Below are 12415 nucleotides of genomic sequence, written 5' to 3'. Positions count from 1 at the left end.
GATCCGTCAGAGAGAAAATGGCTTTTCTCTAGTTGGAATTGTGAATAATGAATTAATTAAATTCAGAAATCTATTTATAGTCCTGAAATATTTTGACAGAAAATATTTTTATTTCGGAAGTTGGACTATAACATTATGAAACTTTGAATGTTCAAGTTTCACAAATACAGGAGCATCCACTCTCCTAATATCTCCTGAAACGTAAACCCTAATGTACACAAACTTGTTCGGACAAGTCTGAAAATCACTGAAATTGGACTAGCTTCTATTGAATAGATAATGTTCGTACAAATGGAAATTTCGGGTTGTCATAGTAAATAAGTTTGCATAAACAAAGTTCGTTGTCTTCATGAGAAATAAAGTATGTTGCCAAAATGTGTTGCAAAGTTCATATTCTCATGGGAAATAAAGTTTGTTGCTAAAACAAGCACACAAGTTTTGTTGCTAAAATGAGTATACAAGTTTCGTTGATAAAATGAGTATACAAGTTTCATCGCTAAAATGAGTATACAAGTTTCGCTGCTAAAATTCGATGTAAGATTCGTATATGCATGAAGTTTCCATTCATGAGTTCACAACCCAAGCGTAATGACCGAATCGTGCCCTATTGACTAATACATCTATCGCAAACATAGAGAATAAAATGGTAAAATGCACTCAACCAAATCGTGCGAGTGAGGAGTTGTCTACCTTCTGATAGCACTATCCATAATAACCATAGGCTCAAAAGAGTTAATGAGTTGTGTTGAATGATTCAAGGGAGTTAACCACGATACATTCCTCATGAAATAAAGTAACATACACATACATACAAAACATAGCAACCAAGTTTCATACGAGTCAAAATAAATACAACGAACGTAAATAGTTAGGACATGCTTTTCCATCCCAAAACATTTAAAAACCGAAAATAGGGGGAGTCGTGAATACTCACAATGTATTGAGATGATGCAAATAGTGCCTTGAACTACGTTCCACTAGTACTACTACCGATTCCTACAATAATGGTATACGCTAATGAGTCTCTAATCGAAATCTAACATTAGTATACTTACTACAACAATAGAATTATGCCAATATTGTGTTGAAATTTAATATCGTTAAGCTACCAAAAAATTTCTGTGAAATTTAGATTTCTATGACTCAATTTGTTTTATAACAAATTCAAGTGAAATTTCTCATTACTGAAATGCTAAAATTTAACATTTTAGGAGGTGTTCCAATGATTAAATATTTAAAAACTAAGTTAGTTTAGTACTAAAATTTCCCAAACTTTGCTTTTCACTTTTAATTGAAGTCAAAGACCTTAAGATAAATTTTTCTTGAATTTTCGATTTGTCTAGCTATTTTTCACCATTTTGATTTCTTGAATAATCATAAAATCATGAAAAATATTAAAAAGTTAATAAAAGTTACCGAACTCCTGATTTTGGTTCTAACTGTATTAGAACACTTCCAGATAAATTTTCATGGATTATAGATATGTATAAGCATTTTAACTGCATTTAATTCTCTAGATAAACAAAAATTCATGAAAAATAGCAATCAGTTAAGAAAATTCCCCAAACTTTGTGCGCTACTGTTATAAAACATACTAAATCTTGGAAAAATATAAAAACTGATTTTCAAATAGTTTAACATGATTTTTCTGATTTTTTTTATTTATTCTATCAAAATAAAGATAAATAGAAAATACTTTCAAAAGTTCTCTAAACTTTTTGTACTAGTTTTACTAAATATATAGAAGTTGAGGAAATTTAAAAGTTGGTTTTCAAACAGTTTAGATATTTTCTTTCTTTTATTCACTTAAATAAGAATTATATCGTGAATAAATATTAAAAATTTAAGGAAAATTACAAACCTTTTTATAAACTTCATATACAATGTACATAATCTGGGAAAACAACCAGAATTGGTTTTCAAATAGTTTAAGTAGATTTTATGATTTTTGTGTGTTTATTTTAACAAAAATGAAGATAATTAGAAAGTAGTAACTAAAATTGTCCAAACTTGGTGTTCCACTTTTATTGAACATCTATAATCTGAGAAAAATGTCAAAGGTTATTTTCATATATAAGAGTCTGATTTTCCTAATTTATGTACATTTAATAAATAAAAATTAGAATAAATAGTAAACGGTTAAGATAATTCCTGAAAAGTTTTTTAAAATCATTTGTAAACATTGGAGTCCGATTTTTGGATTTATGAATGTTTAATCTTAGAAAAATACAAGAAAAATAGCTTACAGAAGAGAAAAATTGTACAAATTTTTATATAGCATCCTAATGTAATATAAGATTTTCTGCTAAATGTTCATGAATTTTGGATGAGGAAAATTATATTTCCCGATTTTAGTCCATTATAAACACAAAAATTATGGAAAAATATAAATACATTATGAAAAATCCCCAAAATATTTTTCTGAGTATGAAACATGACCTAGAAGAAACTAAAATTATTAAATTCTCTTTTAATATCTCGGAACATGGTTTTATGATTTATTTGTGTTAATCATAACGAAAATTAAAAAGCATAGAAAATAGTAACAAGAATTGATGAAACTTCATGAGATATGTTTATTAACTTTATGGTTCTTGCAAGAATTTATTCTGCATTTATGGACCTGAGAAAGTATTTTATATGAATTGTTGCCCTATTTTCTTGCAATAATTATAATATTTGAGAAAAAAAGAATTGTTTTCTGAAAATTTACATACCATCGTACTTTGTTGGTGGGATTCTGGGAAAAATCAGATTTTATCAGAAAAGAAGTTTTAAATATTTATTTGGGAATAAATCATTTATGAAGATATTTGAAATCTTTTAACAACAAACTTTGATAATCTAACATCTAACCTTGAAGATCTTCACATGCATGTTGGTTTGAAGATCATTCATGAGTTTGAAATGTTCAAAAATGATTTTTAAAAGAAAACTTAGGGTGTATGTGGTGATTTTCCACCAAAACTTGTAGAAAAGTGCATTATGTTGATTTTGAATTAGGTTTTGGTCCTTAGATTTCACCATTTATAACATGCATGTTGTTTTTGGATGAAATTCTACCACCATCGTCATCAAAACCGTGAGTATGTGTGTGTCTGTATGTGTATGTCTTTATGATCTATCATTAGAATGGAGTAGAATATTGAGAAAATCCAAGAAAAATAGCAAAACTTGAAGGAAAAGTGAAGTAGAGCGAAAGAAAATGCGTGATTACCTTCAAGATTAATTCAAATGACGGAGATTTAGAGTTTAAGGTGTGTTCTTGGACTTATTTTCTGGAATAAAATTTGTGAGTTTGAGAGAGACGAAGAATAGAGATAAGATGAAGTGATGGAGTATGAGAGAGAATGTGAAGTGTGTAGAAATGGAGTGTGAGGGTAAAGTAAGTGTTTTGGGAAGGCAAATATTGAAGGATGAGAGACCTCCCTCTCTGTTAATTTTATAAAAATTTCAATTCTTTTATAATATCAAACTATTTATAAAATATACACCCAAACCAAGTTTTTTTGTTCATGAAACCTTGATTTTTGATTTATAAATTAAGGGTAATTGCTATTGAATTAAATTTTATTTTCCTTGAATGCATTTTCAAAATTTTAATTATTGTAAGATAATATTATAAGGTTCATAACTATTTTTATAGAATTTTTAAGATTAAAGTTTATAAATATGAGTTTTTATGGCTTTTAGGGTTTTGACATTTAATAAACTTTGAATATCAAAATAAATTGAATCTTTGAGACTTCAAATTAATTTTGTGTTTCCTAACTCTTATTCAAGTTAGAAATAATGTTTTTAATTTATTTTTATTGGTTTATTGGCATTCTATGTAAAGGTTTCGAGATTCAAGTGAAATTGAAGAATCAAGTATACTAGTCCTAGTTTTCAATTTTGACTTAAGTTCCTACGAGACTCGGACCTAATTTCTAATACTAGGTCAAATGCGTGATGTGTGTATATGATTCATGAAAAGGTGTTCAGGTCAAGGAATGACCTGAATATGGATAGTCATTATAGTTAAGTAGTTGTAGAATTCACATATCAATGTGAAATCTAAGTACACTATCCATTGTTTCTAATTGTTTCCAAGTTTTTAGTAGTTATAACTTAGCATATAGTTACAAAGTCTAGTATGTTTTGTGACTATATATGCAACTAAGTTTAGTCAAATCTAGAACCGAGTCAAATTTTGACGGTTGTCTCAACCACTATACTAAGCACAATCCCATATGTTCTAATCTTGGTAACAGGTGAAGATCGCTTATTCCACATGATCAGATTGAGCTTCCCATGCTCCACCTCCTCACTTTCGCTCACCCCTGTAAATTAGAACAAATATGAAAAAAAAAATCTTGTGCCAGTAATGTAACAACCTGTCATAGTAATGTAACAACCTGTCATGGTCAAATCAATAAGTGTCTAAAACTACATTACAATCCTAGTGTATACATATCTTCTATAGCCTTAAGGGCATGCTGATAAGCTAATAATTAAATGTAGCTTAAGTCTTAAGTTGATTTATTATATTATAACTTAACATAAGTTGATAGGCTAAGGTTTAAATCATAAAATAAACCCCACATTTGAGATTTTGATCCAAAGTATCCAACCAAAAATAGTTTTCAGCCAAGGAAAGTAATGCCAAGAGAGTTCACGGCCTAGAGTTCTAGAATCAAAGGAGTTTTCGGCCACTTTTATAAAATCAAAGGAGTTTTTGTTCTTGGTATGATCGAAAACACAAAGTCAAGTCCATTAGTGGACCGAAAACCCAAGGCTTAAGGCCCATTATGAACCGTGAACCATGCCTATATATTTAGTTTGGCAGTAACCTCAATTCATTTCTCACTTTTCCAACCGTGAACTACTTCCAAATTGCTCTCAACTATCATCTGTAAACAGCTTATATTCAAGAGTTTCCAACCCAGATCTTCTTATTTACACCTAGAACACCAAGAACATTAATCAAGTTCTTCAAATCTTCAAACATCCATCTAGATCGAACCGAATACCCCCAAGAACACACCGAAAACTTCATTTGTCCATCGAAAACCCCTTTCAACACTTCAAATAATTCCAAATAAACTTGTAAGTATTTCTTACATAATTAAATTGTTGTCTAACACTCTAATTATTATTTAAATCATTATTTGATCCATCATTTAAATTAATATCTTATTAATTTAAATACGACGTCGGATACAATTATTTTTAGGATAACATTATTCGCACGTACGTTTACCCGAGGATCACCTCTACAGCTCACTAGTCAAACACAAACACACATTCGAGGTGAGTTCATACCCCTACATTTTCACTGTTTTTGATGTTTTTAGGGGGGGGGGGGGGAATACAAGTAAAACACAAGAATTCTTTTTATTTCAAAACCATTTTGCAATTGATTTAAACTGATTTATCACTACATTTTATAAAAATATATGTTTATATATTTTTTACCATTTTGTAACATGTTGAGCAAAAGGGGTGTTTATCACAAGTCTTCTGACTACTAATGTTTACAAACAGTTAAACTGCAAATGTTTTCGGTACATTACAGAACATTACATTTAAACTATAGTTGGTATAGTTGTGAACTAGGAAACTATTTTACTAAGTACAAGAACCAATAGAAGAACATACATTCATATTATAATAGGTATAATTTGGGAAGCATTACTTTATTTTACAGATTCAAGAACACTATTCTGAAGCAAGTATATAAACTATAGTTGGTATAATTTATGGAACAATACTCTAATACATTGATTCAAGGATACACTACTAAATAATTATTTAAGTATAATTATTTTACATTATAAAGTACATTACTAAAAGGAAATACATACAGTTCCAAGTACAAGAGAACACTACTACACTACACATAAACTAGTAAGTATAGATAAGTTTGAGTTGGAGGGAGAATGTGAATTTGTGTATAGATCTATGCGGGATTGAGAACACTGCACCTAAATTGTTTGCTATAGTTAGGCCGGTGGGCCTGGAGTGAAAAACGTCATAACATTCTGACAGTTGAAGAAATTATTAGAGGCCACTAGTCAGTTTAGCATGGTTATATGAAACTCACAACAATATTAACTAAAACATTTGTTTACGGTATTAAAATTTCTTCAATGGTTTTATTTTAATTAATGAAACTACGGTACACTACTATACATTACAACTGGTGGTATCTAGGCATACACACAAAGGGTTTTCATAGAAACAGTACACTACTATACATTACAGTTGGTGGTATCTAGACATACATACAAAGGTTTTCATACAAATAGTACACTAGTATACATTACAGCTGGTGGTATCCAGGCTTTCATACAAATGGTTTTCATACAAACAGTACACTACTATACATTATTACTGGTGGAATCCAAGTTTTCATATAAAGGTTTCATAACAAACACTACTACGATACACTATTTTCCTAGTATGGAGTACGCTAGTACTATATACAGTTTATTCAATAATAATACTACTTACACTACTACAGAATACATTAACAACATACTTTTCGGTCATAAGGTCTAAGGCTACAATACATACACTATATAGAATATTGGATTTTCTGGAGAAACATACTATCATTTTCAAAGAACAGAGACAAGTTTTCCATCACTAAAACATACTTATGAACTCACCAACTTAAACGTTGACACAATTTTAAACCACTTGTATTCTCAAGGAACCGGTAGACAAGTACACCCGCAGTTCTTGACAAGACGGAGCTTATAGAGTCGCGTCTTTTATACTTTTGTTATACATTTTTGAATGTCATACAAACCATGTATCGAACAGATGTAAATACTTTACTTTATCAATGCAATGGTTGTGTTTGCTTTGGTTCCTATTATACAATTGTTGTGATACTGTACATAACGTCCTCCACCGCCGAATGTTTTCGTCGTTCCGGTTTGGGGGTGTGACAAATAACCCATGAATGAGAAAGTTGTGTGTTAGTAACTTGAATAGTGTATATACCTAAAAAGGACGATTTGATCTTGCCTCCTTTGGATCACTGATCGCAGGGACATCAAAGTTCATCTTTGTCCTTGATTCCAACATGAGCATTCCCTTTCCTACCAGATTAGGAAGGAGCCTTTCTCTTTTTTCCTTTTCCAGATCTAATGGGCAGGACAGAAGCAATTTTTGCAGTAGAGGCATGATTTTTCTTCATCCCCGATTCAACAGTTTGCAAAAAATTGTGGAGCTTAGTTAATGTTGCCTCGGTGTTGTTCAAATGAAAGGTTAGAATGAACTGATCATAACTAGGAGGTAATGAGTTAAGGACCATATCAATGGCCTACTCATCATCAAATGACACATTGAGCTTGTGGAGTTTCTCCATGTACCTTTGCATCTTTAATATGTCAGGGCAAACAGATTCTTCTTCCTTGAGCTTACACGCCATATGAGATTTGACCACTTTGTAGCACTCTTGTCTTTCCTTTTCGTGGAACTTTACAGCAAGGTTGAGAGCCATCTCATATGGAGAATAGTCCTCATAGAACTTGGCCAACTCAGGTGCCATAGTGGCTACCATGATGCAAGCAACCTTTGTGGCATCATCAGAGTGTTTTTATTTATGAGGCAATTTCCTTAGGAGCAGTGGTGGAACGATCGATCTCAAAAAAGAGGCTTTTCGAGGATATATTCCTTGCCTTCATATCGAAGAGTCATCTTCAAGCTCCTCATCCAGTCCATGTAGTTGGGACCGATGAGCTTCTCGTTCGACAAGATCGAGAGTAGAGAGAAGTTTGAGTTGGAGGAGCCAACTTTAGTAGCAACGAGTTCACCATTTCTAGAAATCAATATAAAGAGACATAGTTTTAGTTAGTGATATAAATCTGTCACACCCCAAAACCAAGAACGGCGGAAACGTTCTGGGGCGGAGGACGTCATGTAAGTATCACAACACAGTAAATGTAAATAAGCAAACAACATCATCCATTGCATTAAATATATAATTTTAATACAAGTGTGTTCTGTACATTGTAGACACCAAAAATAACGTATATCAAAATAATAAGATGAGTCTTGAATGCGCTCCATCTTCTCAAAAGCTGGCCTCGGTACCTGTCTACTGACGACCTAAGAATACAAGTTATTTTGAAAGAGTTTATCAGCATTAAGCTGGTGAGTTCATAAGTATTTTAGTGTCTGTATTTGTCATTCAAAAATGTTTGAACATGTATCAAGTATAAGTTTGTAAAATGTATGTAAAAGTTTGCAATTGTTTGTAAAAGTTTGAATCTCTCAGCAAAACCTATATTTTCTATTAAAGAAGCCTTCTACCAAGGCTTAACCGTTTTGGTATGTTCGTTTGATGTAAAAGTGTGTAATTTCCCAAATGTAACTATCATTTAACAAAATATAGTTTGTACATAAACGTTTAAGTGAGGTTATCACTAAAAATATGTAACGGTTAAATTAATGTAGTACTGTAGCCTTGTATTATAAGAACTACTGTGGTACTAACTACCTTAAACCGGATTTATATTAAGGCATTACGTGATAAATTGCACCATACTATCGACTAGTAACAACGACAAATGAATGGTCGTAATAACGGAATGACGTTTGGCACCCGCAGACCTGCAGGTCCGGCTGTAGCTAGCAGCAAGGTGTAGGATTTTCAATCCAGTAAAAATCTATACGCAAACTCACGCTCTCCCTTCAAGAGAATTCTGGCTACAACTCGAGCCATGACAGTTAAGTCATGCTCCGATTTAAATCACAATTATAAAGTATTCATGTATATGTACTGCTTCTTGTTCTAGTATATGTATATGTATTGTTTCTAGCATCATTGTATATGTATTGTTTCTAGCATCATTGTATATGTATTGTTTCTAGCATATGTATATGTATTGTTTCTAGTATATGTATATGTATTGTTTCTAGTATATGTATATGTATTGTTTCTAGTATATGTATATGTATTGTTTCTAGTATCATTGTATATGTATTGTGTTACCCCGATGGTAACTAACTATTGATGTACTGATAAATATGAACATGGAAGTACTTTTATGTCTATACATGTATATATGATATATAACTAATGTTAAAACGACCTTCGGATGGTCACCCGAAGTCCCACCAGACCACATCTCAGTGCGCGAAAAGGAAATAGGGCGGATGGCCTTCCTAAGCCTTTTAAGCATTACTTATATATATATATATATATATATATATATATATATATATATATATATATATATACATATATGGGCATGCAATTTATAAGAAGTAAAACAAATTTTAATAAAAGTATTTGATAAGTAGAAAGAGTTTGTAAAACATTTGAAGTGAAACAGTTTGATAAAACAGTTTGAACAGTAGTAAAAATCATTGTTTTCCTAGTTATTAATCACATGTGATTAAATGCAATCACATGTGATTGAAGCAATAACTATAAGTATTTGACTTGTATTCCCCCCCCCCCCCCCCCCCCCATAAACTATTTAAAACATTTAAAATCATTTCAAAGGTTGATTCAAGGGGTATGAACTCACTTGTGGTGAGTCGCTTGAATTGAGGTATCGGGTACCGTGCTAAGTGTCAAACGGAGACTTGTTCACACGTTCGAGCCTAGTTATCATATAATAAGCATATATATAACTAATTAGCCACATAATAACTTAACAAAGTAAGTTAATACAATTAGGAACATGTAAACACTCTTATGAGTGTTTAAGGTTCAAATGGTTGCATTTAAGTTGCTACGGGACAAGGCAAAAGGGTTTGAAACATCAAATGGCCTTGCATAGGAGTTCACCACCCAACAAACCCCACACCTTGGAGTTTACGGCCGTAAACTCATGGGTTTATGGCTGTGAACTCCTCAAAGGGTGGTTTTGGTTGTTTTATGGTGCTATCTTGATCCTAGAACACTCCTAGCTTTGTTGGAATAACACATGAAGTAGTTTAAGGCTCTAGTATACTCCATAGTGGAGTTTTCGGCCCAAAGTCCTCTCACCCTAGAGTTTACGGCCGTAAAATCTTGGATTTTAATTGATTTGAGGCTCTTAAACATCAAGGATGGCTTCCATGAATTTATCTAAGGCTAATGGGGACAAGATGCACCCATTTAGGGCATCACTTGGAGTTTACGGCCCAAGATATGTTCATTGGCCGTAAACTCCTTTCAAGGAGTGGTTTTGATGTGTTCTACTCTCCATTCTAGTCCCAAGTATGCAAGGTAAATTGTCTTAAGGCCTAAGGTGTGCTTGGAATGATTTTTAACATAAGAAAGAGGGGTTTACGGCCCAAGATCCTTTCCTTGGCCGTAAACTCCTAAAAGTCTATCATTTTGAAGTGTTTTCAAGTCTAAAACAAGCACAAGTACTAGTGGTTAAAGTCCTAAGGCTCAAGGAGGCAAGTTAGGGCAAATTTTGTCCCTTAAAAAGGGGTTTACGGCCCAAGAGTTCTTTGGCCGTAAACTCCTCTAACTTTGTTGATTTTGGACATATAAATGATGTTATAAAGCATATAACAAGTATTAAAACACGTTTAGGAAAGTAGACTCACAATCCGGGATGAAAACCCGAAGATCCATCAGAGAGAATTGGCTTTTCTCTAGTTGGATTTGTAAATAATGAATTAATTTAGTTCAGAAAACTATTTATAGTCCTGGAATATTTTGACAGAATATATTTTTATTCCGGAAGTCGGACTATCACATTGTGAAACTTACAATGTTCAAGTTTCACGATTACAGGAGCATCCATTCTCCGGATACGTCCAGAAACGTAAACCCTAATGTACACAAACTTGTTCGGACAAGTCTGAAATTTATAGAAATTGGACTAGCTCCTATTGAATAGATAATGTTCGTACAAATGGAAATTTCGGGTTGTCACATCATCCCCCCGTTAGAAGGAATTTCGTCCCGAAATTAGAATTTAAGCAAATAAGAAGTTACAAATAACTAAGCGAAAAGATGGGGATATTTCAGTTTCATCTGATCCTCGCGTTCCCAAGTGAATTCTGGTCCTCGCTTGGCGTTCCAGCGAACCTTCACGATAGGGATACGACTTTGCTTCGTCTGCTTGACCTCACGGTCCATGATCTCTACAGGTTCTTCCACGAAGTTGAGGCTCTCGTTGATCTCGATCTCGTCGAGTGGGATTACGAGAGTCTCGTCGGACAGACACTTTTTCAAGTTAGATATGTGGAATGTAGGATGTACGTTACGAAGTGTGTCGGGTAGATCAAGTTTGTAAGCTACGGGGCCGACTCTTGCGAGAATCTCGAAAGGCCCTATGTACCTAGGATTAAGCTTCCCACGCTTACCGAAGCGTATCAAGCCTTTCCAGGGTGAGACTTTGAGAAGGACTCGGTCTCCCACCTGAAATTCCAAAGGTTTTCTGCGTTTATCAGCGTAGCTCTTTTGTCGGTCTCTAGAGGCTTTCAACCGTTCACGAATCTGAACGATCTTCTCTGTCGTTTCCCGAATGATTTCCGGACCAGTGAGAGTACTGTCGGAAGCTTGCCCTCTAGCTAATTGGGTATCACCCACCTCAGCCCAGCACAGAGGGGATCTGCACTTTCGGCCGTAGAGAGCTTCAAATGGTGCTGCTTTTATGCTCGTGTGATAACTGTTGTTGTAGGAAAATTCGACAAGGGGTAAATGAGTATCCCACGCTTTTCCAAAGTCAATTACACAAGCACGCAACATATCTTCTAAAGTTTGGATCGTCCTCTCACTCTGTCCGTCAGTCTGTGGATGGTAGGCTGTGCTCATGTCCAGCCTTGTTCCTAGGGAATGTTGCAGTGATTGCCAGAATCTTGAGGTGAACCTACTATCTCGATCGGAGATAATGGATATAGGTACACCATGTAGTCGTACGATTTCCCTAATGTATGTTCTCGTAAGTTTCTCCATCTTGTCGGTTTCTTTGATAGGCAGGAAGTGTGCAGACTTGGTCAATCTATCAACGATGACCCATATGGTATCAAGTCCACATGTTGTCTTGGGCAACGTGGTTATGAAATCCATAGTGATCCGCTCCCACTTCCATTCTGGAATCTCTGGTTGTTGTAGTAAACCAGAGGGCTTCTGGTACTCGACCTTTACCTTCGTGCAAGTAAGGCATTTACTTACGAAGGTAGCAATCTCTGCTTTCATATTAGGCCACCAGAATAGCTTTTTAAGATCCAGATACATCTTATCTGAACCTGGGTGGACGGAATACCGAGTGTTGTGTGCCTCGGTCATGAATAAGTCTCGGAAACCACCGTGTTTCGGTGTCCAGATCCGATCCATGAAGTATAAGGCTCCGTCACCCTTGGCTTCTAAACTCTTGTCCATTCCTCTAAGGGATTCACTCGTCACATTTTCAAGTTTCATGGCTTCAAGTTGGGCCGCCTGAATTTGGTTAGACAAGTGTGAATGGAT

The sequence above is a fragment of the Lactuca saligna genome, chromosome 4 (genome assembly GCF_052625555.1).
Source record: "Lactuca saligna cultivar CGN05327 chromosome 4, ASM5262555v1, whole genome shotgun sequence".
Classification (NCBI taxonomy): domain Eukaryota; kingdom Viridiplantae; phylum Streptophyta; class Magnoliopsida; order Asterales; family Asteraceae; genus Lactuca; species Lactuca saligna.
This window is presented reverse-complemented; position numbering follows the sequence as displayed.